At 52.3% G+C, this 26,970-nt stretch overlaps 1 protein-coding gene across 2 annotated transcripts in view; it reads right to left on the bottom strand.

Annotated features, from left to right (window-relative positions):
- Positions 1-25,067, bottom strand: part of PLXNA4 (plexin A4) — a 424,261-nt gene extending 399,194 nt beyond the window's left edge. For both annotated transcript variants that reach the window (XM_059396393.1, XM_059396394.1), the window contains exon 1: positions 24,475-25,067. The gene's annotated coding sequence lies outside the window, so the exon portion shown is untranslated. The remainder of the gene's footprint in view (positions 1-24,474) is intronic.
- Positions 25,068-26,970: the final 1,903 nt, after the last annotated feature.

The following is a 26,970-nucleotide window of genomic DNA, read 5'->3' as shown; positions in this document are numbered from 1 at the left end:
TCCTATTACCAGCAGGAGAGGCTGAGCCCAGATTCACTTGTAGCTCAGGGCACGCAGACCCTGAGTGTGGGCAGCTCGCCCTTTGGGGCCAGTCTTGCTCTTCTCTCGCAGCTCTGTTGGTTTCTTTCTTTTTTTTTTTTTTTTTAAAGATTTTATTTATTTATTTGACAGAGAGAGATCACAGTAGACAGAGAGGCAGGCAGAGAGAGAGAGAGGGAAGCAGGCTCCCTGCTGAGCAGAGAGCCCGATGCGGGACTTGATCCCAGGACCCTGAGATCATGACCTGAGCCGAAGGCAGCGGCTTAACCACTGAGCCACCCAGGCACCCAGCTCTGTTGGTTTCTTAACGCCCTGCCCCATCCCTGTGCCCCATAAGGAGGCCTGAAGGGAGTGGACATTCCCCAGGAAGAAAATGAGGGCTGAAAAGCGGGTATTCGATTGGAGCTTAGAGTGCCCCCCAGCTCAGAGAATGAGGATGAACCTACCCTTTCCAGATGCCCAGAGTTGATTTGTGAGGCACCTTTAAGTCAGGGGTCCCCCCTTCCGCTGTGAATCAGAGTAAGTTACCTGCTATAGAGCTCTCCTGTTCCCTTCCTTAATTTCCACCCAATAATAAAACCAACTCAGAATTATGGCCTGCCTTCTCTTGCTGAGAGGGATGTGGGTGCCTGAATTCACGGGGAGCACAGCCACAGGGAGCCGGTGAGCCCTTCTGGAGCGGCAGGAGGCCATCACTGCACGCTTAAAGAGGTTTTGAGTACAGCTCACTGATTTTTAAAAAAAATCATCATAATTTAGACTTTAACTGAAACATGACTTTATTTTGTATTCACAAGGCACTGGGGCCTGCTGTACACAGCCCAGGGCTCAGATAAATCACACTCCCATCAGGCCGCAATGACCACAGCTCCGCCCATAGCCCCTCATCCGACCTCCGGTTTAGACCTCCGGCCCCTTTCCGCTAGCCTCCGTGTCACGTGCACACCATACCCTGCCCGTGTGCAGTTAACGTCCCACGGGCACCTCCGACTCAGCTCATCCAAACCCCACTCCTCCGCGTCTACACCTGCTCTTCGTCATTCCTTCCCCTTGTTGGTCCAGCACCACCCTCCGGGGCTTCAGGACCCTCTCGTAATGACCATCAAGCTCTGTTCATCCACCTCTTCCTGACCTGTTTCTAGAAGCTTCCCCCCTTCCCTCCCCTTCATTCCGATGCCTTCACCTCTTCCCAGACTGCAGCGCTAGCTCCCAAACCGACTCCCTGACTCGGCTTCCTTCTCCCCTACACCACCCCCCACCACACCCCCAAGGCTGCACTCTTTCTAAGTAGGTTACCTCCTTGCCCCTTCTATAGGTACCCACATCCTACGGCATGAAAAAAGTCTGAATTCCTCTTTTATTTTGCCTTGCTATCATACCACTGGGGGCACGAGAGATGGATCATGCTGACTCTTCCCTAAACTCCTCTTTCCAAACCAACCCATCCCATAACAACATGATTCCCCAGCAGCAACCCAACATCCCAGACACGTTACATCGCCTTCCTCCCGGCAGCAAAGATGCCATTCAGTCCATACGCCAGGAGCTCAGCACCTAGCGACTAAAGGGAACACGTTTCCCCCAGAGACTTCTGAAACACAAATCTATTCCCTTTGGGAGCTTATAAATTTCTCCTCTATCTGCTTTATTTATTTATTTTTTCCTTTTCCATTTATAGCTCTTTTTCATTACCTGCAAAGTTTAGAAAATACCTTTCTTGATCTAGAGTATGTCCATGCTCTCTCTCCTGGATTAGCAGTGTCCCGCAGGCTTTCTCGGGCCTGTTCTGATTCTGGGCTGGGCCATAGTGGTCCTTGGCAGAGAGATGCTCTGTGTCCGGTCCCAGCGCTGCTGGGCTTGAAGACAGTGAGCCTGATTCCCACCCCAGAGACACAGCTTCCTTCGTACACTTGCTCTTTCTTCCTCCTCTCCTGATTGGGTGCAGAAATGCCAGCAGCAAACTGAGAAGCTCCAGGGACCCTGAAACCATGAGGTGGAAGGAATCCAGCTCCCCTAGCACCCGCATGTGGCCAAGGTCCCCCACGGACCCAACTTACCGGACAGGGTGTGAGCCCACCCATACTGGGGGGGTCTTCATGACAGAATGAGGCTAGTCTGATGAAAACACCACTCAGAAGCAACTCAAGAACAAACAGAACAAGACTGCAGTAGACAAGTAACATCCAGCCCTTTGTCCATATTTAATGACAAAACCCTGGACAGTCCCGCAGACAGAGGAGCAAGTGCCCCTCACTTGTTTCTCCCCGTGCAGCCAGTCACCCTCACATACATCCAAGCAGTCTGGGGAAGCCTGTGTGCAGCCGCTCCGCAGCCGCTCGGCCTCCCCTCCCCCAGGGTCCCTACCCAAAAAGCTGAGCGCCTGGATCACTGCAGGAAAGTGTAATATGATTCTAGGTGTCACCTTTCAAAGAGTGTTAGTGACTGTCAGCGAAAGTGATTTAAACCCTGGAAAAACCCTCGTGTCCTTTTAACATCCAAAACTAATCCTCTTCACACCAGACGTCAATGTTAAATAAACAGAAATTTCCATTAACCTGCACCTCTGTACATTTATTTTTAAAAAGCAGTGTCACTCTCCCTTAAATGAACATACTAATTAGCGTATTAATAAATAGCTGAATGGAATCAATGAGACATGTAATCAAGGTCTGACCAGGAGTCGGGCCAGGTTGAAGGGGGTGGGGGAAGGAAAGAGAGGGAAAAGAATCTTATTAGCAGGTCTGCTGAGGAGGGACACGTAAAATCAATGCCCCACATGCAACCGAGACAAGCCGACAGTGCACGGAACGCTAAGTGCTCACCGCACCTCCCAGTCTTGGACAGGAAAGCTCCTGGTGAGAGTTAAGGCGACTAGCCGAGGCTAATTGGGGCTGAAACAGCCATTCCAAGACCATGTGTCCAGATCACAGCTGGTGAACTTACCCTGGACCTTGGTGCTGGAAATCTAACTCCTGCGCCTTTCTTTAAAATCCCAGAAAGGAATGAGCTAGGAGGGTTGATTTCATTCTCACCAAATACTTGCTCTAAGAAAGAAGCCGCGAGAGGAGTTGTTGGTTGTAGGTCCACTCCCCTGCAGAAATTCTGGTCCATACAGAGGAGCTAGGAGTACCTCAGCCCCAAGAGATGGGGCAGTGGGGAGCCAAGGGACCCTCTAGAGACCACGGTGGGGATGGGAATGCGGCAGGCCTGCTCCGCTCTCCACTCCCTATTTCCTGTGGCATGCCTCACAGCAGAAAGGCTCTGGAAGGTGAGAAGAGGAAATTCTCACACAGGTAAGACATGTCCAGCTGCAGTGGTACGCTGATGACCCGCTCCCCACCCCCACCCTTACTGCCACCACCCGCACCGTGGTTCCTGGGAGCTCAGGTCAGCACTTCCTCCACCTGGAGACACACTCCTCCTTGGGCCCCCCAAACTCTGAATTAAGGAAACCTGGGGTTGTATCTCCCCGGTGTGGAACACCAGGAGTAACAGCCCGAGCGCCTTTCCCAATGTCAGTTGGGTGACACCGGCGGAAACTAGGTGAAAAAGAAAGAGACTCAATTGGGAGATCTTGCCTTGGGTCTGCCGCAGCCCATCATGCCCACGGGTGGTCTTGCCAGAATTCAGGGGACTGGTTTGTTAGCCCTTGGCCTGTGATTCTGGGGTGTTTCGGCATCCCCACACGTGAAAATGAGGCTCTCCTAACAGTAGTTCCTGCACAAGCCAGTCTCTCTGGGTACACCTCGCAGGCAGAAATCCTGCTGCCCTGAACACCTCTCTCTGGCACCCGCAGCCACAGCCGGATGATCTAGAAGCAGAGTCTGCATCCTGAGGCCTGTTTCTGCCAGCCCCAGGTGTGGCCCGTGACCCCCTCACCCTGAGGTCAGCGCTTCCTGGCATGACAGAGAAGAGCCAGATGAAAGGAAGTGTGGGGACAGGAGGCAGCAGCTCTCATCACCTTGAGCTATTTTCCACATTAATACTGATGATGCTTCGCCCCGGGAGGCTCATAACACTGCTGGAAGGATCTCCGTGTTCCCCCCACCCCCACGCTGACTTCCCTGGACCCATCAGAAAAGCCAAAGGGTGACAGCCATCAGCTCGAGGGAAGAGCTTCCTGACAGATCCATGAAATGAAATGCAGAAGGAAGGGCCAGAAACACTGGTCCCCAGGCCCGATCTGAATCACAGACACACAGAGCTGGTGCTCGGGCGTCTGTCTGGTTTGAGAAGTTCCGGAAAAGTCTCCCTATGCCAATCAACATCTTACCGCCTCCAATGAACGTCTGAAATGCTCCCTCTAGAACTTGTTTCTTTGGGTCAAGCATTACGCTTTGTCCTCCAACAACCCCGTCTTCGTCCTGCCACTCCATCACCTCCCCTCCCCTGTGACCACGGGGACTCTGAGAACAGCACTAAGTGGAAGAAAGGAGAGGGGACAGACAACAGGATCCCCACTGGCTGACAAGGCTACTTGGTGCGAATTAGGGAAAGCCATCCTCTCTTGTCTGCCACACTTGGTGGGCAGGAAACGTCTTGGTGGATGAAAAAGGCAACGCTCTCCCCAGCAAGCAAATGAAGTGGGGCTTGGCCAACGGAACACAGGCAGAACGCCAGCTTTCACTCACCCCTGAGTCATAAGGACACAAAATATTATGGAGAGCACCAGAGCCCCTTCCAAAGAAGGAAAAGGAGAGGCAGAAAGAAGTACCTTCACTCTGAATGGAGTGCTTAGGAGAGACTCAACTATGTCCCAATTTTGTCCAAGGATACCCTTTGAAAATTAGTAGACAGACAGATGGATAGATGTGCATATACGTATAGATCGATGTATAGATGTATATCTCTATGTATAAGTATATAAATTTATATCATATATAAAATTTTAATTGTAAATCATATATAAAATTATATATTTACATATAAATATATTGTTATATGTTTGTATGTTACTATATATAACAATTATTTTCAAACCCAAAATACCAGGACACACGGTCTGTCTATGGCATGAAACATGCAAAGGGAAGGCTTTTCTAAATCCAGAGCCTGTGGTCCCTAGCGAGGGGCTGAAGAGCTGAGGATGGCTGTGACAAGGATCCTGGGTGACCGCGGGCCAGCGAGGCGCCTCCCTTCCTTCAGGGGACAGAGGAAGAGTGATAAGTCTCTCTGCAGGGTGTCTTCGGGAGAAGGACCGTCTCACTCAGAGCTGGCCTGAGCTCTGTTCCCCGAGGCCCCGTCATCACCGAAATACACCAACTAGCGGCAGGTTCACGACTCCCTGAGCTGTCAGTCCTCTCCGCAGTGGCTCAGCACCTTTCTCCACCGTCAACCGGTGGTCCCTTCCTCTCTCAGCCGGGGTGTCACTGGGAATAAGACAATGTTTCAAGCTTCATAGTTGTCATGAGGCAGAGATTTTACTCCTTTTGGAGCCGAGGTACTGGTCCCGCTCTGACAACCACGGTGCCTCCAGGCAAAAGAGTCTGATTGGATAGTGGGGACACACACGGCGTAAACTCCGCGGGAACATCCCAGAGGCCCTCACTAACTCACGGAAGGCTCTCTTGCCAGGAAACAGGGACCTGGGACTGAAGACAAGTGAGATGGGCTGTCTTCACAAATCTCCCCCAAGGGATGCAAGCGAACATATCCAGGCGGCTGATGCCATGCAGATTCGACCCCTCTCTTTCGGGGTCTGGGGGACCACGTCTGCTTTATGACTTGGTTGCAGGCCAATATTAGCAAATACTTCATTGTGCCGTGCTCGACATGATAACAAGGGGGCCTCCAGGCCCAGACACCCGCTAGTGCTTAGTCATTGCCTTGAGTCAAAGCCAAGCGTCTTCCACTTGCTTCGCCCTTAAAACAAAATCTAAGGTCCTGGGCGGGAAACTTGAAAAAACCAGCAACCACCACCACCGCTTGGCGAGAAAAACACACGGCCTACGCTGTCGCTGGAGGTCCTATAAAAACAGTGTTGTGTTTACCAGTGTGCGCTGGTAAAGAAGGTGCTGTACTAAGCACGGATTAGATATGCAGACACGGGCGTTAAGTCTACACTCCGAGCAAGTGCTGGACCTCCCAGAAGTGAAGGAACCCCTACATATATCTTGGAATTTTTTTTTCCAAGAGGTCATCCTTAGAGAAAAGGCCAGCCTCTTCCCTTCCTCTCTTTCCATGTGCTTGGAGAACCTCAAGGCAATCAGCCTCCCTGAAGGCCAGCGTTAGAAACAGATGTGACTATTTACAACCAAGAACACTGAAGTGCTTTGATCTCATGCACAGTGGTAAGAAATACAACTAACATGCTTTAGGTATCTGAAGAGCAGACCATAACTGTAAACAATATGATGCCTCCCTTTATTGAGTACTTAATATGTGCCAAGCAGCGTGTATTACCTCATTTAATTGTCCCAGTCACTCTGCCATGTAGTCCCTTACCTTTTTAGTGATAAAGAAATTGGACCTCGGAGACAACAGGCTATGCCCAAGGTCACGCAGCTAAGAAGCCAGGTTTCATGATGTCTGTAGTTAACTTTAAGATACTTTGGCTTGAACAGTGGGATATAATGTGTGTACGTTAGTTCTAATCTACACCCAAGGATGGTTAGTCAATATCTAATGTGCTATCATCAAAGAGGCACACTCCTGGGTGGGTGAGTTGGCTTTTGATAGACTCACATCAGAGATCACCCAAGTGTTTCCACTGTACTATCTTGATCAGCACGACTGGGTTTATTAAAAAGCATGAGAGATGTCAGAAAGAATTTTTCGGTGGGAAATTAAGTGGTGTCAAAGACAGAGGATGGGTTAGAAATACTGTCCAGGAATCTCGGCCCTGAGGGCATAAAAATCTGGCAAGCCCAGAGCATTTTTGGCTCTGTTCTCGGTCTAGGGCTCCTATGGGTCTATGTTTCATCCTTCAAAAGATTCTGAACTCTGATTCCACTAGAAGGTGAGCTGAAACCTCCAACCAAAATATTGTTGCATCTGCTTCAAATAAACCTTCCAACAAATAAACTCGTCAGGGTGATTATAATGGACTGAAGGTCTGTGTCCTCCCAAATTCATGTCACGATGATGGCATTAGGAGATGGGGTCCCTGGAGAGTCATTAGGTCATGCAGGAGAAGCCCTCCTGAAAATGGGCTTCGTGTCCTTATAAGAAGAGATGGGGACTAGGTCTCCCTCTCCTCCTCCTCTCAGATACAACGAGAAGAAGGTCAGTCGTCTGTAAACTGGGAAGAGGGTCTTTACCAAGAACCCAACCATGCGGGCACCTTGATTTTGGACTTCCAGTCTCCTGAACTGTGAGAAATAATGTTTGTTGTTTAAGCTGCCTTGTCTATTATAGTCTATCATAACAGCCTAAAGTAACTAAGACAGCCATTATGTCAGGGTTGGCCAAACTTTCTCACTTCCTGGCACATGCAGAAATGAAAGTATCTGTGCTACCTCCTGGGTCCAGGGTGGGCCCAGAGCCTCTCGCTGATGTACATTCCATGCACCTGCCCTCAATTCTGAGGGCACTCAGTGTCACTAGCACATTAGTAGAAACAGAAGAGCGGATCTTCCCTGAGCTTCAAGAACAGGTTGTGGGACCGGACCGTTCCTGTGTCTGCTTACAAGCAAAGACTGATATACAATAGAATTAAGTCTGACACCTGCTTTGTTAGGAATCCTGTGGAGGAGGGGCCTAGAGTCCTCACCTATCTACTATCATTAGAAACTCAGCCCCCAAATAATCTGATCACTGGGAATGACCAAGTTGGGGTAGGCCAGGTGATAGTGCTAGGTCTGTCTGTCTCCAGTAGCCTGTGCTGGGTCCTGGATGCTCCCCTCGTTCTTGGGCCCAAAGTAGGTTAATCATTTTTTTTGGTCAAACCTATAGGGGAAGCTGACGATGTGGATGGAACTAGAGGGTATCATGTTTAGCGAAATAAGTCAATTGGAGAAAGACAACTATCATACGATCTCCCTGATATGAGGAAGTGGAGATGCAACATGGGGGGTTAAGGGGGTAGGAGAAGAATAAAAGAAACAAGATGGGATTGGGAGGGAGACAAACCATAAGTGACTCTTAATCTCACAAAACAAACTGAGGGTTGCTGTGGGGAGAGGGGTTGGGAGAAGGGGGGTGGGATTATGGACATTGGAGAGGGTATGTGCTTTGGTGAGTGCTGTGAAGTGTGTAAACCTGGCGATTCACATACCTGTACCCCGGGGGATAAAAATATATTATATGTTTATTAAAAAAAAAAGAAAACCTACAGGGGAAGCTCTCCAGGAAATGCCATGCTAAAGGGTTCTGTCCTTGGTACTACGCTCTTTCACATTTTTATCAGTAATTTGAATAAAGACCAAGAGTCACTTATCAAATTAGCAGACGACAAATTCCAGGACTTGTGAAGGTCAGATGAGATGCTCTGAGAGCGGTCATGCTCTATTGTTTTAAGTCTTCACCCACTGGTGATAGTTTGAAACTCTCTTAGCAGGCTAGACCAAGCTCCAAACTGGACCCCAGAATGAAATTTACTGTGGTAAGTATCAGTTCAAAACTGAACTTTCAAAAACTATGAATAAAGAAAGTTCCAGATGGCAGAAGTTCACATAAAATACACCCATGAGCATGGAGTTTAGAGACCCAATGGTTATGAGCCAGCAGTGAGATGGGCAGGTCTGAGTGCTTCGGGGAGACTGTGTCCCACGATGACCCGGACACACACATGACCCCATGCTGGGTTTCACTGCCCCTGCCTCCTGCAGACTCTGACCTCCTCCACACACCTCCCCAAAGTCAGATGTGGAGTCAGGCTTAACAGTGCCATGAACAGCAAGGAGCCCTCAGTCAGCGTGGTAAGTAATTCAGAGAAAGCCCTCCATCATTGCTCCCAGAACGCAGTTTTTTTTCCACCCCCTGTAAAGATGCCCCCATTGCCGGCAAAGCTCAGATGTGTGGCTCAGAGAAATGAGGTGGAAGGAGGTAAAAGCCTGAACCATAAGACTGTCTTCATAGGAGATGGAAGGAGCGGGGACTCGGGGGCACAGGAGTCTGAAAAGTAGACAAGGAACTACTAAGGAACAACCATGTGCGTTCCTCGATAAAAATCCCTTTCCTCAAATTGCACTTTGATGTTAGTAGTTGTATTTTCTCACCTTTGTGAAACTTCAGAACCTTCCGGCCAAAGACAACAAGACGTCAGCCAAGTTTTCATTTTGGAGAGGAAGTAAGAGCTGTTTCTCTGTGCCTTCCAGAAATATGATGAGTCTGCCGTCAAGACTCCAGCACGGCAGAGGCTCATTCGCAATTGTAGGAAAATGACAATTAAATAAAATACTAACGCCAGCACGCAGTCATCACAGCCGGCGGACTGTCCCTGGAGGCTACTTCCTGCTTCCTGTGGATTCGCCGTGGTCTCAGTACGTGTGATACCCTCTACTGTCTGACCATTCTAGCACTCTTCCTTTTAAGCTCAGAAAACCAAGTTTAAGGTGAGGATCAAAAGAAGAAAATCAAACCACCCACATACTGGGTCCAAAGGGAACCCCACGTGGGTCTAAGACAGTTGCCTGCTTTCAAAACCTTGCAATTAAGTGAGAATATGAGTTGTAAATGCTAAAAATACAAGCCAGTAAATCATATTTTACAAATAAGTTCTTGGCAGCCTGAATTTTCAGTCTTCTAGGTATACCACTGTCTTGACACAAAAAATACTTAGACCTAGCTAACATCTGGATTGTGAAACAAGGCTACTTGCAAAATTTGTCAGCTGGTAAAACCTCTTCTAGGCCTAAAGATTTATTTTTTTTAATTTACAAATATAAATTTTATAAATTTTGGAATGAAAACGCCATGCTTTCAAAATAATGCATGCTGAGGAAAGGTTGCCTGACGCTTCTAGAAGTTAGGTTTCTCTGTTTGGCCGTGTGATCTCCCTGAAGCTTTCGAGGTGAGCTCTCTCGAACCATCCAAACACGGCCATCATCAAAGTAAAGCAAAAGGGTTTCGACTGCATCTCACGTCCTATAGGCAGAAAATATACCATTTCATTCAATAATTTCAACCATACATACGAAGACAGGTTTTGCAGGATGTTTAATTTATTTGTATGTATTTGCCAAGAAGCATTCAGTCCTGCTAGCGTCAACTCGTAGAAGAAGGAATGGAGATGAGAATGAGTTCCGGCCCCTTCTTTGTGAAGTTGGTCCCGAGTGTGGCAAAGCCTGCTCTCTCCTCTCACCCCCGCCACGCAGTCCCGGGCTGTCAACAGCCAATGTGACCCTATGCACACGGTCAGCACCTCGAGAGTCTGCACCAGTCTGAGATCTTCTCATCTGAGCACAAAACCAGACGCCGCTTGGAGGACATCTGATAACCCATGGGTCAGTGGGAAGCAGAAGAGGGGGCTCTATCAGAAAAGTGGAAGCAGGGGGGTTCCCTACCTTTGTCTCCCAGACCCTGAGGCCGCTTTTGAGAGGACTCGGCTCCCCAGTCCTGAACACAGTCCCTTCCTCCCCCACCCCTGTCCCCAGTGGAGTCACGCACAGGCCATGCCCCAAGTGCAGCCCACAGCGGTGTCAACAACTCTATTTTGGTCCCAACCCCAGATCGCTGTGGTTAGATCACTTCCCTTCTTCGGACCCCAGGCTCTGCTCTCTGGCCCCTACTAGGGAAATAAGTTGCCACCAGATAAACTGGGGAAAACTGCTGAGTTCCCTGAGACAGAAAGAGTAGATATGCAAATATATCATGTACTGAGCGCAGCTGACAAAATGCACGAGGGCTGGCTGCAGGGGTCAGAAGGAGGGACGCGCAGAAACCCCGTCCTCTCTGTGGGCCTCAACGGAGGGGAGAGCTCAAAACGACGCGCCCAGCGCCCTGTCCCCGCTCCATAAGACAGTCCATGGGCCACTCGTAGTAGCAGCTCTGAGACGCCCAGAGCCATCCAGAGAAGAGAGTAGAGGCATTGTTTCGCTTGCAATCGCACTGCAAATTTGCAGTTTTTAGACACTCTTTGGGGCTGGACACTCAGCGTTCCTCCTTCTGGAGGACCAGTCGAAACTGGGCCCCTGCTACCTGGACACCTCACCCTGTCCTCTAGCTCCTCTTCCCCACAACCCCGGTGACCTTCCACAGCGGAAAAGAGGAGCCCGGTGTCGAAAGGGTCTCACAGACTTGAAGGAGTTGCTTACTTTTCTCTAACTAAAAATGGCCTTTTTTCTAAACACATTTTGGAACACATTGATAGAGCACGGAGAGACTCAAAGTTTCGCCACCAGCCCCTTCTACATCTGCTGTGATAAATGAGCCTCCCGAATCTCAAAGCTTCCCTATAGAATGCAAAGAGTGCTCGACGCTAATACGCTAACTCATTTTCTCCGCTGTGTATTGGAAGGAGGGGCGAGCATCACTGCTGGAGTATCTACCAGATACTGGGCTGCTGGCATTTTAATTCAAGTACCTTCGCCATCAATGTGTGAGGCAGAGGTGTGATGACAGGGAGGGGAACCTGGGGCTCCCCAGAGAGGACAACTGTACCTCCCAGCATTCAACTGATACAAATGCTTCTTGAACATTCTTTGGGCCAAGCAAACCCTATCTCATGGCCAGATCCCACCTGCAGGCCAGACCCATACAGACCGGCTGTTACCCATGAATAAATAAGACATGATTCCTGAAGGGCAAGGTCAAAATTTTCATTGCCATCTCTCTGCTCCCGGTGGGGCTCCTTTCAACAGCCTCTGCTGTTTTGAGGGTCTGCAGATTGAAAATGGGATGCAGACACCAAGAAAGGGATCCAGTGCACATCCACAACAAAGGCCTGGTTGTTCTCCATCACTGAAATTCTGCCTTTATCCCGAGCGTGCTCGGGGATCTTTGGTGCAGAACTCAAGCTCCGGGTACCACTGTTTTTCCGTTGGGAAAGAAAGCGTGGAGAGCTCCCACGGCAGAGTGAGGGCCTGAGTGGGCGTTTTCAGAACACTCTTAAGTGAAATGTTCCAGAGAGTGTGTTTCATCTGAAACATGAGCCACTTAGAAAATGCAAAACTCTGTATCTATGTGGGTCTTCTTGCTTCCTTATCAAGCTTCCACCAGATCCCGAAGGGAGCTAAGGGATGAGTAGCACTCAGCATGGTGGGCACAGAGCTGAAGCTGCCAGGGAACGGGGGTCACAGGCCTGCTGGCCTCCTGCTCACCTCTGTGCCATATCCCATCTACCTCAATTTACCACACCTACCCGCGACAAGCACAGGCTCCTTGTCTGCCCCTTGCCCTCCACCAAGTCTGGCTCTAGAACGCTCTAGCTCAGCAAATGGTGCAAGGCCTCCCAAAGCCCCCTTTGCTCCCTACTGTCTACACTGCCATCGTCCAGCTGTCAACGCGAACTCCTACGTGCCTCTCGACCACGACCTCAGATCCGCCCTCCCTCCAGCCCCCCGGGATTACTATCGGTGGCCCATGTCCAATCCTTTCTCCAAGCTGCCCCCAGAGCGATCTTTCTACAAGCAGAATCTTGCTTGGAAATCCGCCCCCCCCCCCCGCCTCGCCACTGCCTGCAGGACCCGTGCTGGCCCAGCCTGCCCCCCTGTTTGCACCCCACCTCACTTCCCAGCCTGACGTGCGCTGCAGGTGGCCAGCACCATGGGCGCTCGCCTCCATGCCATGGCCACATTGCTCCATCCGCTGGCGACCTCTTCCTCGTGCGTTCACGAGGCCAGGCCCACACACCCTTCGAAACACCCTCGTCCTTCTCCAGAACACCTTCTCCGTGCCCTGCCTTTCATATCTGGATGGATGCCCCATCGTACATATTTTCAGGATGCCTTCTGTGTCTGCATTTCTCACTTCTTACCACATTGGGTTTAAATTATCTATAGATGTGGGTGCTGTGACCACGCCGAGCTCGGAGCGCCCCAGCAGCAGAAGCCATTTTGCTTCAATAAAACCAATGTCTTGCACAGGCCCTCGCACACAGTGGGCGCTCGAAAAACACTGACTGAATTGGCCAATCTTCACATCCCATCTACCTCTCCAGCTAAAATATGTAAATATATATGGACAGAGCAAGGTGAAGGTTGGGCATCGAGAGAATTCACGACCCCTTTGCTTTCTCCAAAGTCCTGACCGAATCTGCTATTGCCAGGATAGGGTGCCCCCTCCTACCCACGCCTCTGCGCCCCCACACTAACCATCCCGCTCCCCGGGTCTCCTGCTCTCCGGAAAACCTTCTTCTTTCGGAATCTGCCAGTTGCTTTCGTCATCCCAGCCCTTCGCCAGATCAGCAAACACACCAGAGCTGGTCCGGGTATGACGGGGAGAGGCCTGATCCCAGACTCCGTCGTCTCCTTCTTGGTGTTCTGGGACCTTGCATGCAAACACAGTCTTCCGTCCTCTCCTACGGGGCTTCCGGTTAGGAACCGCAAGGGCTTATTCCAGCTTTAAAGGGCAAGAAATGGAGGCCTCGCCCAGAGAGGGAACTGGCTGGAAGAAATTCATGCAGGCCTAGGATTAGAAGCAGGGTCTCCCTGGTCCCTGACCGGTATATAATAACTTCTTCAATTGCTCTGAAAAGGAAAACCGTGGGATTATTTTGCAGAAGGAAAAAAAAAAAAAAATAGGCCTCGAGAAGCTGTAGCCATACTTCCGACAAGCTTCATTCAGAGGGCACTGTAACTTACATAAATGATTTCCTATTACACCGCAATTGTCACTGCAACATGACAGTCTTGCAGTTTCCTTGAAGTGTTCTCTTTGTTGTTTTTCTGTACAGATCCCCCAGAAAGAGGAATCAAATATGGTCCGAGCAGCAAAACAAATCACACGACACCCGCAGACCCAGATCCCCCTTCTACCTGGCTCCTCTGGAGAAGGACCAAAGAGATGGCAGTGAATGAACCCCCTGGGCCTGAGCCCTTTTCCACCTGCCCTCTTCCCAGAGCTCTGCCGTGTCCCTGCAAATAGGATTCCTTTTCAAAAAAAAAAAAAAAAAAAAAAAAAAATGAAAGCCAACAGTTTATGAAGAAGAAATGAAGTAGCAATTTCCCAGCATGGCTGGGAATCACTATGAGCTGTTGCCAGGGTTTTCCTTTCAAAGGGTGACTGCCGCACTTCTCCAAAGTCAAGAGTGACAGAGCTCTAGGGCTTGACTTACAACTGCTTCATCATAGCAAGATATTTTTAATTTAAAACTCACGGCAGTTGGGTTCGAACTCAGCTGGGACTTGATTTACTGCTAATTCATTTTTCCGATTCCTATAATTCTAAACTCAGTCACCAAACAGTTTAATGCTGATAGAATCGCCAGCGCAGTGCTTCATGAATGGGCGTCAGGGGAATTTTGTTGGTAAGTGTGTGTTAGCAACTGTTACTCACTTTGGAAAGGAGCACGGTGCTCGGGCAAAGCATGGCCAGGGCCTTGTAATTGGGCACACAAGTCACCAGCCTGTGTCCCCCCGGTGATCCAAATCCAAACACCATTGGGGTGATAGCCCACACCTACCCCAACTCTATCTCTCTCTCTATCTCTCTCTCTCTCACACACACACACACACACACACACCACTATCTTTGTAAAATGAGTCTCAGCCGTTGAAATGCTGCTCGTGGGAAATGCTTAACTCTGCTCTCTGGGTCACTACCCAGTGGTGGAAACCATGGGTTTATAGTCTAATTAGAAACCTTCAGCCTCTCTGGAGCAGCAAAATTTCTTCCTCAAGAGAAAGTATTTTGTTTCAACTATCCAAACTTCAGGGCATTACGTCTTAATAACTCAAGCCTTCTTCATGAATGTGGAACACTTATCTTTGGCAGTTATAGTGAGGTCTCCTCTTGAATAAACATAGCCGAGAAAGCAATATAGAAGGTGAATGTCATCACTCACATATTTTACAAACATCCATCTCGATCTGTTACATCCAACCAGAAAGTGCTCCTTGTTGGAAATATTTCCGCAAACCTGTTGGAGCCACCATCACTGAGCTTCTTAAAACAGTCCCTTTAGAGAACATAAATCTAAAGGCTCAATGGTCACCATCATCTCATAACAACTCACAGCCATTTCTGGGATTCTCAAAAGCAAAGTAAGAACTGGGAGAAGGCAGTCCCTTTGAAAGCTGGACCCCACAAGTACCCCTGTGTAACAGTTTAGTACACTCATTTCCCTGTTTCTCCTCCTCCGGACCAAACCTGAAAGCTCTCACTCAAGGGCCAGCGTCTCCCCAAATGCCTTTTACTCAACACCTGTTCCTGGGTTGGCTTCAACACTCACCAAACAAGCTGAAAAATGGCTGGTGAAGAATAATTAAACAGTGTCTCTACAGCAGGACCCCTATGCCTTCAGTGTACATCTTAAATCTCCAAGAGGAGAACAGAGCATAAGGTGTTTGCAAGATGTACTCGGCCATGGATGCTTTCTCCATGGAGGGACTGGTCTTCGGGATGCTTTGGGAAATGCAATCCGGTCTTCCCTCCCAGTCTCCTGGCACCAAAACCCACAATGGGTTTTCTATGGAAAGCAGGAGCTCAGTTCCATGTGCATCATGTCAACAGACCACCTGTCCCCAAACCACCATCACTCAGGACATTCTAAAGTGCCTGATGGATTCGGCTTGCCCTCATCTTCATTGGTCTTCTCTGTAACAGCCACCTGCCTTGATGTAGCTCCAACCCTGCCCCGGCCAGAGCACAGGCGCTTAACAGAGGAGCAGGTTCACATGCCCCGAGTTCTCTCCTTTACAGGCCAGTCGTCCCTGCTTCTCCTGCTCCGTTTACTCATCCTGTTTACTCAGCAAATATTTATTGCTTGCTTCTAGTATGATAGGCCCTAGGTGGGGCACCAAGCACACAAGAAGAGTGAGAAATGGTCCCTCTCGTCTACAGACATAAGGAAGTAAATAATTTCAACGCTATTGTCATCATCCCCACCGCCCACAGCAGCTTCTTTACCATTATTATAAAGTATGAATTAAGTTCTGATTACACGGGAGACACGTCCACCAGAGGCTAGTCCTACCCCTGGGAGCTGAGAATCTCAGGCAGCCACGCAAACGCAGACCCACGTCTCGAAGTCCGTGAGTTGCTCACAGCAATCGGCAGTTAAAGCAAGTGCATCTGGGGAAGAGAGACAGGGATCTGTATCTAATGGTGAAGAGAGCTTGGAGGGGGGGTGGCTAACAGGCACAGCATAGCCATCAGTCCTTTGTTCCGTCTGACCCCAGGGCAGTGGGGGTAGAGTGGGACTGAAGCACGTATGTTGTAAAAAGAGAGGGAGGGGTGCTGGCTGGAGGCAATGACTTAAGCCAAGTACTTTATGCAAAAATGCCCCCTTTGGGGCACCTGGGTGGCTCAGTGGGCTAAGCCTCTGGTTTCAGCTCAGGTCATGATCTCAGGGTCCTGGGATCGAGCCCCACATCGGGCTCTCTGCTCAGCAAAGAGCCTGCTTTCCCCCTTTCTCTCTGCCTGCCTCTGCCTCCTTGTGATCTCTTCCTCTTTCAAATAAATAAATAAAATATTTTTTAAAAATGACCCCTTTGGTCTAATAGTTCGATGCTTACAATATTTCTTAAAACGAGGAGAGAGTCAAAGGTCCTTTCTCTCAGGCAGCCCTGCCCTTCAGCCGACGCAAACAGAAATGTCTGAGATACCCACACACCGCCGAATGGAAGGCACTCCTTTGCTTAATAAGCTCTAAAAGTTAGGAAAGCCTCTTAAAACCTAACAGGAGGTGAGTGCTGTGAAGTGTGTAAACCTGGTGATTCACAGACCTGTACCCCTGGAGATAAAAATATATGTTTATAAAAAATAAAAAATATAAAAAAAAAATTTAAAAAAAAAAAAAAAACCTAACAGGAACCTGTTCTTAATGCGGCTTCTCCCAGGGGCTTCAATTAGGTAACCCAGAGTGCGGTTGGCTATCGCGGCCACGGAATCGTGACTTCTGAGGCCTGAATGATGCCGTCTTACAGCAGCCTGCTCCAGCTCCCTATCTGGTTCCGTCTGAAGAACGCTATGTGTCTTATAAGGAACCCATGACCCCAGATCCCTAATTGATGCACCTGCCCAGACCTTCCCTGAAAGCCCAACCTCACCTCCAGTTCTGGTCTTCAGCCCCTTGTCCCACTTCTAACCTGAGTGGCCCCAGGAACACCACACGCTATTCCTAAAGTTCTCAAAGCCTTTCTTCCTTGAGGGTAAAGGCCAGGCTCCAGCAGGTCCATGGTGAGGGGAGCCACAGAAGAAGCCCCAGGCTGTGGGCCGGACCATGGACAGCTCTGGCTTGAGCTAGCATCACATCCCAGAAGGGAAGGGGACTTCCTGCCTCATGGGGGAATGGTGCCCAAGGACCCGCAGCTCACAAGAAGGACCCAGCACAGACGCTGGCCGTGCCTGCCCTCCAGACTCTTGGGAGACTGGGTCCCCATCAGGATCCTCTAGGGAAGGACCCACCAGCTGTGCTTCCTTGGGAAGCTCTAGCGAGCCCAGGAACACATTCTTTGTACTCTTTGTACATTTGTGGTTTCCGTTCCTTCTCTCCTTCTCCCCCCTTTCCCTTCACTCTTGCTGTCCTGGGATTTCACCCCTCAGCAAATGTTCCCACATCAGCTTCTGCCTCGGGCTCTGCTTTCTAGGGAGCCCAGGCCAGGATGGGAGTGGGGGCAGACAGACCAAAAGTGCAAGGCCCTGGGCTCCTCCATAACCTTGGCCAGCGCGGTCCTGTGTGTTAGACTCCCATACACAAGTCCATTTGAGTAGAGAGCGCCACTGCATACGTATTTTTAAAATCACTGCTCTAGACCAACCCCCACATTTTGTCAATGGTGATACTGAAACATAAGGTGATTTTTCCTAAGACCTCTTAGCTGGTAAGTGACAGAGCAGGGATCATCTGCATCTGTTTGTCTAAAACTGAACTTTTCCCACAACACCAGTGCTTTTTAACCAGGGAAACGTACTAGAACTATCTAGAAACCTGAGAAAATATATACTTGCCTGGACCTCACTCCTGCCTGAGGACGTCCCTGCTGTCTTAGAAGGACAAAGGGCAAACACTGAGCCTGGAGTTGGACTATCTGCCCACCAGGCTAAATTCTGTTTGAAACCCTAGTATCTACGTAGTCACCAGAACTTGGTGCTTCGTGTGTAGAGTGTGAACGCCCTGCTGAAATTTTCACTGTAGAATCCATCCCTTTATTCAGTTAAGAATAGAAAAATGGGATGCTTGGTCTTAGGCCAGGCTTTCTTGATGGATTCTCAGGGTCACAACACAGTACCTCTCGCTGTCATGCTTTTACAATCCCAGTTAGTGTGCTTAAAGACTCTGAGAAGTGCCGCAACAAAAAACTCTAGCTTTGCTTTACACCCTCAGGGTTTCTCCAACTTTAGCCATGGGAACTTCTTGTGTCTGCCACACCTACTCACTCCCACAGAATACACTTCGGGAAATTCTGCTCCATTTTAGGTTAACCTTCAGGAAGCAGGTCTGAGACGGAGAGGGAAAAAATGAACTCTTAACTACGTCTGTAAAGTTAGCTGACAAGCTCCGCAGGCCGGTTCAATTACACGTCCCTGTGGCTGCTGCCCTGACATGCCCTCCTCTCACTGTCTCCTCCCGCCAAAAGAGGGGAAACGGTCAGCCAAGTCTGCTCTGCTTACTTTCCCTCTTCTTGGGAAGAAGCCAAGGAATGGTTTGTTTGGCCTCTAACTCTAGACCCCACACCACCATTAGGGACATCCAGCCGTACCCGAACGAGACAAGTTCAACGAGTATGTCAGATGTAAAGCTGATTTTGAGCTGCCATAGCTTTCCTTTCTTAAGGTCCTGGCACCCTCTTCCTCCTCGGCTTCTCTCCGCGTGCGTCCTAATGAAAATACTCTTTCCCGGAAGACCTCAGAATTGATTCCACTCATCTCCGTTCAGTGCATTGACTGCAGAGACAACATCCTCTTAGCTAGCGATCTGTTTTGTGTTGGAGGGACAAAACATTCCAAAATCCAATTTGCTGCTGCGAATCCTGGTTCCTGGCGAAGGGACTGTGGCGAGGGAGGGGCTGGTCAGGCTCAGCTGGCAACGAGAAGGCGCCCAAGGCTTCCGTGCTCCTGCTGGTGCAGGTCTGAGCAGGACTCCCCATCCGCCAGTTTCAGCCACTCCTACCGGTGCGCCAGAGGGGAGGTGATGAAATGCCCCCCTGCTGGCCCCCTCACGTTTGGCAGAAACTCCCACTCACCTTGCAGCACAGAGGAGAAGCCAAAGAAAGCGTAGAATAAAACTTTGTCTTTGGAGGAAAAAAACTAACCAAACAACTAACCGCAAGAGTATCACCTGTGGCTTTTCCCTAAAATGTTAAGGCTGGAGAGACTGAGTCAGGCAGCTGAGGCAAGGCTTTGGGATGGGACAGCGCCCAACCAGGTCTACGGGCTCCATCAGGGTCTCCCAGCCTCCACCGCTCAGAATCCGAACGTCATTCCTAACTCAGTGCTCCACGCACACTAGGTGCATGGGATGACTTTAGCCACGTGCAGCCGTTGGCACCAAGCTCCCATGAATCTCTGCTCCCACTACTATATGGCCCAGGTGCCCAGTATGGCAGGCAAAGGCTCCTTCCCTGGCTTTGGAAGATTCTCTGGCTTCCAAAATCTTCATCCCAAGGGCTAATGAGTGAATGAACCAACAAGCCCCTACCGTGGGCATCCTTCCCCAAGAGCTAAGAGACCACCGGCCATAGAGTGTCCTGGATCTTTGGGCATCCCGTCTCAGTCCCTATATAATCAAAATGAGGATCGACAGTCCCCGCCTTGCTGGACGGTCTGAAGGATTTAGTGAAAGCGGTGTCTTCATACACCAGCAGATCTGAAGCTGTTACTAGAGAGAACCAGATCCCGACCAGTGCAAGACTCAGAGCCTCATAGAGTCAAAAGCACAGAGGTCGGTACTCATTCCCTCCTCCTTAGTTTTCCCCAGGGGGAGGTGGGCGTTGCCAAAAGAGGCAAGGGTCACCCTCGGGAACTGAGCCCTCCGCTAGAACGATCCATGCACTTTCACCACTCACCAACAGTCCAAGATAAGGCAGTCCCACTCGATGAATGGGAATTGAGAGTGGAAGAATAAAAGAGATTCACCTGGGATCACAGACGCGTCCCAGGGAGAGGCCACATATCCCTACTTCCTCTCCCACAAACCTCCGCAGCAGGCAACAGGTTCCTCACAGATCTCCCAACGAGGCAGACGGCACTGTGATAAGGAGGGAGGCCAGGCTGAGGTGTGGCTCTAGCCCCCGCTGACCGCACGGTCCTCGACAAAGCCCTCCGCCGTGGACACTTTCGTTTGCTCACGCGGGAAACGGGAATAATTCAGTAAGTGCCTCTCGGGGAGGTTAGGTGGAGGATAGGGGCCAACCTGCATAAACCACTCAAATGGAGGCTCATCCAAGTCAGTAGCTAAGGAACTACCCGCCACCACCATCATCTCTGACGATGGCTCCTTTCCATTCCGCAACTTGCGCCGGGCAAATGCTAATGTCCACACGGCCTCTTCCCTGGCGAGGCTGATGCCACGTGACCATCAGCACCGGGGTGTGGGGGCTGGCACAGGCTCTCGCCGGGATCCAGGAAGTTTTTCTCCCAAGCTGCTTCACACCAAGCAGAGCAGCAGCCTCCTCCTTCTGGAACAAGGCCTCTGCTCTGGGAATTAGGACCGCCTGCCTGCTCTGGCTTTTAAAACCCATCTCTGGCCACTTAGCAGCAGAGCCCCCTTCAGTGTCCCTGCTGACTCCACCTTCCTGCCACAACTGGGGTGCCACAGCCTGGGCAGTGAAGAGAGAGGCAAGAGTGAGTAAGTCTGGACAGAGGGCATCGGGCAGGAGGTCAGGAGCTGGGGGGCCGGCAGAGATAGCATCTGCAGGACTCCGCATGGGCCAGGCGTTGCTCGGGGGAGCCTATAGGGCAATTACCCTAATCATGTGCATCTCCCAAACAGCCGTGTGATTTATTAACGCGACGTCTTTTTAAAATGCCGCTCTTAAATATAAATAACACTTAATCATCCAGCTGTCGTTAAATTCATGTTCTATTGATTTCTTGGAGTGCCACAAATTTGAGGGCGAATGGGCTGTCGGATGTGCACACAAGGCTAAGAGGTGAATTAGGAAGTTGCAGGGGGCCAGGAAGGGGGGACAGGAACATACAGAGGAAGCAGAAAGGGGGTATCAGGCGGAAGGGAATGAGCCCTGCTCTACGGCCCCGGGGTCTGAAAAGGCGTCATGCATCTCGCCCCGCGCTGGACACAAACAAGGAGAGGAGAGTCGACCCTAGGAGAGGAGGCACATCAGACTCATCACAGCATGGGTCACCCCGCCCATCACCGAGCCACTCCAACAGGTCTCTGAGGTGGCATTGTCTGTGCAGTGCCTTCTCCCAGCGAGGATGGGGAGAAGCGGCTAAGAAATGCCCCCTAGCTGGCTCGGAGGAGAGAGATTGGCTGCTGTTTCTTTGCATCAAAGCCTGGCGATAACTAGGAGCTAAAGAGCTGTTCATCACCCCGCCCCCTCAGCTCTCTCCCCACTTCGGGACGGCTGCCTCCCTAGAAAGCCCCCACTCCATTCCCGGCAGCCCTCGTTGTGATTACAAGGAGCAGGAGGCCGAGTGTGGGCAGACTCTGCCTTGCAGATCTCCCTGTCTGCAGGAAGCAGCAGCAGCCATGGAGAGGAGCCGAGGAGAAAGGAAACAAGTCGGCGGCCTCAGATGCCTCTGGAAATGTGCGCAGGCATGGCTGGGCACCCCGGAGGAAGGCTGGGGAGGACAGAGGCGAGCCTGCAAGTGAGTACCAGATTGGGCCAGAAGGAACAGGGCTCGTGGGCAGCCCACGCTCACTGGGGAGCCCTGAGAGCACAGCCCTGCAGCGGCGAGGGGCTGCTGGAAAGAAGCACTCGAGGTTGGGGCTTTTCTAGTCCGACTCCCCTCCGTGAGCGAAGACCCTAGAGAACTTAAAAGGAAGGCCACAGAGGGGTAGTAGAGAGAGAGTGTGACAACGTGACATGCTCCAGGGCTCAGCAACAGAGCCAGGGAAAAAATTAGATGATGTACACCCAGCCTTACACAGATGTTAATTAACGCCTGCTTTGCCCTAGAAACCAAATTGGTGCCTAATGCTAAGTGAAGAAAGTGTGGGGATTTTTTGGACCCAGGTTTAAAAATGTTTAGCTTATAACCAGCATCGTGACTGCTGGCTTTGCATTAAAATGATGGCTCCTCAGGCCACTGGAGAGAGAGGGAAGCAGAGGTCTGTGTGGAAAACACACAGACAATTCAGGAAGCTCTGTACACCATCCCTTTGCCCCTTCAAGGTCCCGAGAGAGACTGTTTACCTGGGAGCCACCCACTGTGGCTGGAGCTCACTATTTCTTTTGGAAACCATGTGCTCCTCTACGCATCAGGGGGACCTCCCCGTCCACGCACTCATCGGGCATGCGTGTGGAAATGTTCTAGTTCTTCCACAGCCGGGAAGACAGAGTTGGGTCCCGCTGTCACACATTGGACCAGCCGGTCACGTTAAGCCAGGCTCTTTGAGAAAGCATGCGTACATCTGGCTGTGTGTGTACACACACGCCATTCTTAAAAAGAAAATGATGTGTGTCTTCCCCCTACTGGGTTCTCCCCATGGTGAAAGCTCTGCTTTAGTCCATCCACCCTTTCCAATCAATCAAAGGGCAGTTCACACAGCGCACAGCAGGAATACAATCTCCCCCCAGGGGCGTCTGCTCCTGTCCTCCCCAGCCTAGCTGAGACCTTCGCAGGAGCTGGCAAAGTTTGCAAACAGCAGGGATCCGGGTGCGGAGAAAGCCCTTTATTTCAGCACCCATCTTCAGGATTTACAGAATCAACCAAATCCTGTGCCCAACACTGAGGCCCCTTGTTCGAAAGAATGTTGACTCCTTTTCCCTCATGTTCTGGAAGACTCCCAACATATTTTTCCCACTGGTGAGTTTGTAGGACACTCTGATCACGTGATCTTGCATAAAGGGTACAAGTTCATCCCATTTCTTGCCAGGTTACCCCACAAGCTACCCCAGAAGGGACAGCCAGAGAGAAAGACAGGACCCTGCTCTATTTACGTGCAACTCCAAAATAATGTTTTACTTGGATCTCACGTTCTTCTCCCTACAACAACTGAGCCCAAAAGAATTGCTCTTTGGCCCCCAAACGGAAACTGCCACAAAGCCCTTTTGGAGCCCCAGCCACCTCCCAACTCCTCCAGAAAAAGTTTGAAAACGAGCAGACTGTGAAATCCCAGCTGGGCAGAAAAGAAACGGAAAAGCTGTAGGGAAGTGGAACCTTGAACCCCAGGCTCCTGGAGAGTGATTCTACACTGTGAGGAGCAGCCTGGCCCTGGAAAACACGGGCAAACCCAAGAATGCCTGGCCTCCTTATGGTGGGGCACTGCTGCGGTGGACACTAGAGAGGGGACCCTCCTCCCTTCCAGCTCTACACCTTCCTCCGACCCCCTCCCGTTGGATTTCTCAGACACACACCTCCAAAGGCATGTGACAGGTGTTAGCCAGAGACACAGCGAAGCAGCCCCATGCTTTCCCATACAGTGTAGAGGGAATGGAGAGAGGTGAAGGGGAGACCCAAGTCCTGTGTTCCTAAGCCCTGTGGGCTTACTGCGGCCGGGATATTGGAGATGTGAATGGATCATACCTCTTATAGAGGATCCTCCCTAGGCCAGCAACACCCGGCAATGCGATGCTGAAACCCCTTGCTGCCTGAAATCCCGGTGCATTCCCGGGGAAGCAATGCCATGCTTCAGAAAGGCGTTTGTGCTGCCTCTTACTGGGGAAACGCAGTGTCTGTTCCCTATGCACCGCCCTACAGAACTGCAGCCCCGTCTGCCTCCGTGGCCTCCTCCCTGCACGATGGGCCACCACGCTCTCCCAGCAGCTGTCCGAGTATCTGTGGGTCTGTCTCCCATGAAAACCCCAGGGTGTCCAAAGGCCACGGAGCAGAGATGACACTGGGCGGGTCTCTCCCCAAAGCTCTCCTGACTTCTCCCGTTTTGAAAACCAGCTAGAAATACCAGAGGCCGGGGAAGGGGGAAATCGCTCCCTCAGCCTCCCCCGGTGGGAGGGAGAGGCGGTAAGCCACCAAATCCCACCCCGAAAAGTCCTGGGTGCGAGAAGTCTTGAGTCGGGAACCGCAGAGGAGGAGGAACAAGGAAAATGCCTACTCCGGCCGCGCCGCACCTACGCGGGTGTCCAGGTGGGACGTGGGCAGGTGCGTGTGCGCGGCGTGTGCCCGTGTGTGTTCGTGTGTGTGTGCGAGTGTGTGCGAGTGTGTGTGCGTGCGTGCAGCGGGCTGGCTCCCGGGCAGCCGAGGACTCCCGGACCGAGCCCGGCATCTCCGCCCGCACTGCCCTCGCCCGCCCGCCCGCCGACTCCTTACCTGGAAGCGCCGCTTTTGCCTCCTTCAGCGGGAGCGCCGCATTGACACTGCAGATGGTGCCTGTGCCGCTGCCTCTCGTCCTCCTCTGAGCGTGTGCGTGTGCGCGCGTGTGGCTGCCTCCTCCAGCCCCAGCCCCGAACGCGAATACTCCACCGAGGCACAGGGAACCCGGGAGGAGGCGAGGCGAACGGAGGGCGAAATCACAGCCTGCGGGGCTTGACAGCTCCTCTGGCGGCGTCCGAGGTGGGCGGATTGTCCAACAAAAAGGTCGGAAAATGTGGATCGATTCCAAGCACCCCTCTGCTCCACCTAGCCCGGAGCCCGAGCGGCGGCGGCGGCGGCGGCTCTCGGGGGCTGCGGTGGCGGCGCGGGGCTGCCCCCCTTCGTCCCCACCCCCGCGGGCTGAATGTCCTTGATGCCAAGCGGGCACGGCGGCGTCACTCCGCGCCGCCCATACTCGCCCGGTCGGGCCGCTGCCCGGGCGCGGCGAGTGCGCTGGGGACCCGCCGGGGAGCGCTCTCGGCGCCTCTGCGCGCTTCCCTGGCCAGCCGCGGCCGCCCCCCGGCAGCCTGCGGCCGGCCAAGCCGCTGCTGCCCCCGCCCCTGCCGGGGGACCGGCCGGGCAGTGCCGAGGGCCCGGGGCTGGGGGGCCGCGGGAGCCGCGGGCTGCTCCCCGGGGAGGCGCGGGGCTGCGGCGGTGGCGGCGCCTGGCGCTGCGGCGGCGAAGAGCGCGGCCGCGGGCCGAGCCGGGCCTCCCGGGCGGCGCGCCCCCGGCCCCCCGGGCGGGCTGCTCGCAAAGTTTGCAGGGGGCAGGGAGCGGGGCCGCCGCTGGCTCGGCCGCCGCCGGAGCTCCCGGGCTGCCTGCTGCCGCCGCGGCTCGCTGCTGCTGTGCATTGAAGCCCGGCCAAGCGCTGCAAAAACTCCAGCTGCCTGGCGCTCTCTGGGTCCTCCTCTCCTCCCTCCCGCCCTCCCTGCTTCCCTGCCTCCCTCCCTCGCCTCGCCTCCTCCCCTCCCCTGCCGCCCGCCGCCTGCCGCCGCTCCCTCTCTGGCTCGCTCCGGCTGGCGCGGAGCTCGCGGCTGACATCTAGACCCACGGAGGGCGGCGGGCAGAGGGGGCAGGGGGCGCCCACCGCCGCCCGCCCCGCCCGCGCTCCCCCGCACGGGCGTTTGCCGACACCCCCTCGACCCCTCGCCCACCCTGCCGGGCGCAATATGGGGCAGAGGGGGACGCGTAGATGGTGACACGGGCGCAGGGCGCGTACTCGGGAGGAGGCAACCGTCAGCCTTCTCGGGATGGGGCCGCCGATCGGTCAGAGGCACCCTCAGGTGTTCAGAGCTGACACGGGAACAGGCACCTACTCCTAATCAGAACCCCAGCGCCCCACCAAAGCACCCCCCCCACACACACACACACAGCACCCAAGGACGGAGGCCTGGGGGAGAGAGCATGAATGGCCAAGTGCCCTAGAGCTCGCTCAGTAACCTGACTCAATTCATGTTTACATCCACAGACTGACCTGCCTCCTCTTCTCAGAAACCTAGACCACACCAAGATAGACAATGCAGACATCAGGGCACTTTCTGAAGTCCGAAGAAAGCAATCAGCACCTTGCTGTGGTTGAGACAGTCGTCTGGCAGAGAGGAAACCACCACGTGGGATCTGAAGTGGGGAGCACTACCTCAGAAACCTCTGCCTGGATCTTCCTAGAAAGGTACCCCACGCAGCAGGAGACACCTAGGTGATTCCCACACTTAGGGCCCCAGCCCCCCCCCCCCCCAGAGGCCCAGGGCAGGACCCTCCCTTGTGCCACTAAAGCGCCTTCTCACAGGGGCTACAGTCACAGAGGACCTGCCAATGGAGCCACAGTTTGGGGCCTCCTCCCTCCCCGACTCCTCTTCAAGTTTCCTTCTCCCAGCCAACTTCCTGCCCATTACTGTTCCTCCCACCAAAACATCTCCCCAGACTCTTCCCATCAGGTGGAAATGATTGACTACAGCGAAAATCCCTACATCTTCCTGCGGGGGTTATATTTTCACAGGAATCCGAGTTGTACACTGGGGAGTCTTTGAAAGGACATGTGAGCTGACCAGCTCCACAAGCCCCCAGGTGGGCAGCTCCCGCAGGCCAAGCTGTGCCAGCCCTGATAGTGCCCCGCTGAAACTCTGCTCTCAAAGGTAGGTGCCTTGACAGAAAGATGAGGCACACCAGCTCACGGAGGAAACCAGACATCTGCTAGTTTGCTTAGAGGGTATTCTGGGAGACAGAGTGGAGCCCGTTTAGCTTCTGCTTCTCCACTGAGGATTGCGTGGCCCAGAAAGCAGCAAGGAGTTATCTTATTAGCTTGCGTTAATACATTGATCTGGCTCCTCTATTCTCAGAAACCCTGGATCCCAGACTCTAGATAAAGCACACAATATCAGGTTAGTTTCGGAAGTCCAGAGAAACACATAACAAAATAACTCAATGCCCAGGGCCAAAGGACTCTCGAGGCAGGAC

Source organism: Mustela nigripes, chromosome 4 (assembly GCF_022355385.1).
Source record: "Mustela nigripes isolate SB6536 chromosome 4, MUSNIG.SB6536, whole genome shotgun sequence".
Lineage (NCBI taxonomy): Eukaryota > Metazoa > Chordata > Mammalia > Carnivora > Mustelidae > Mustela > Mustela nigripes.
This window is presented reverse-complemented; position numbering and strand designations above follow the sequence as displayed.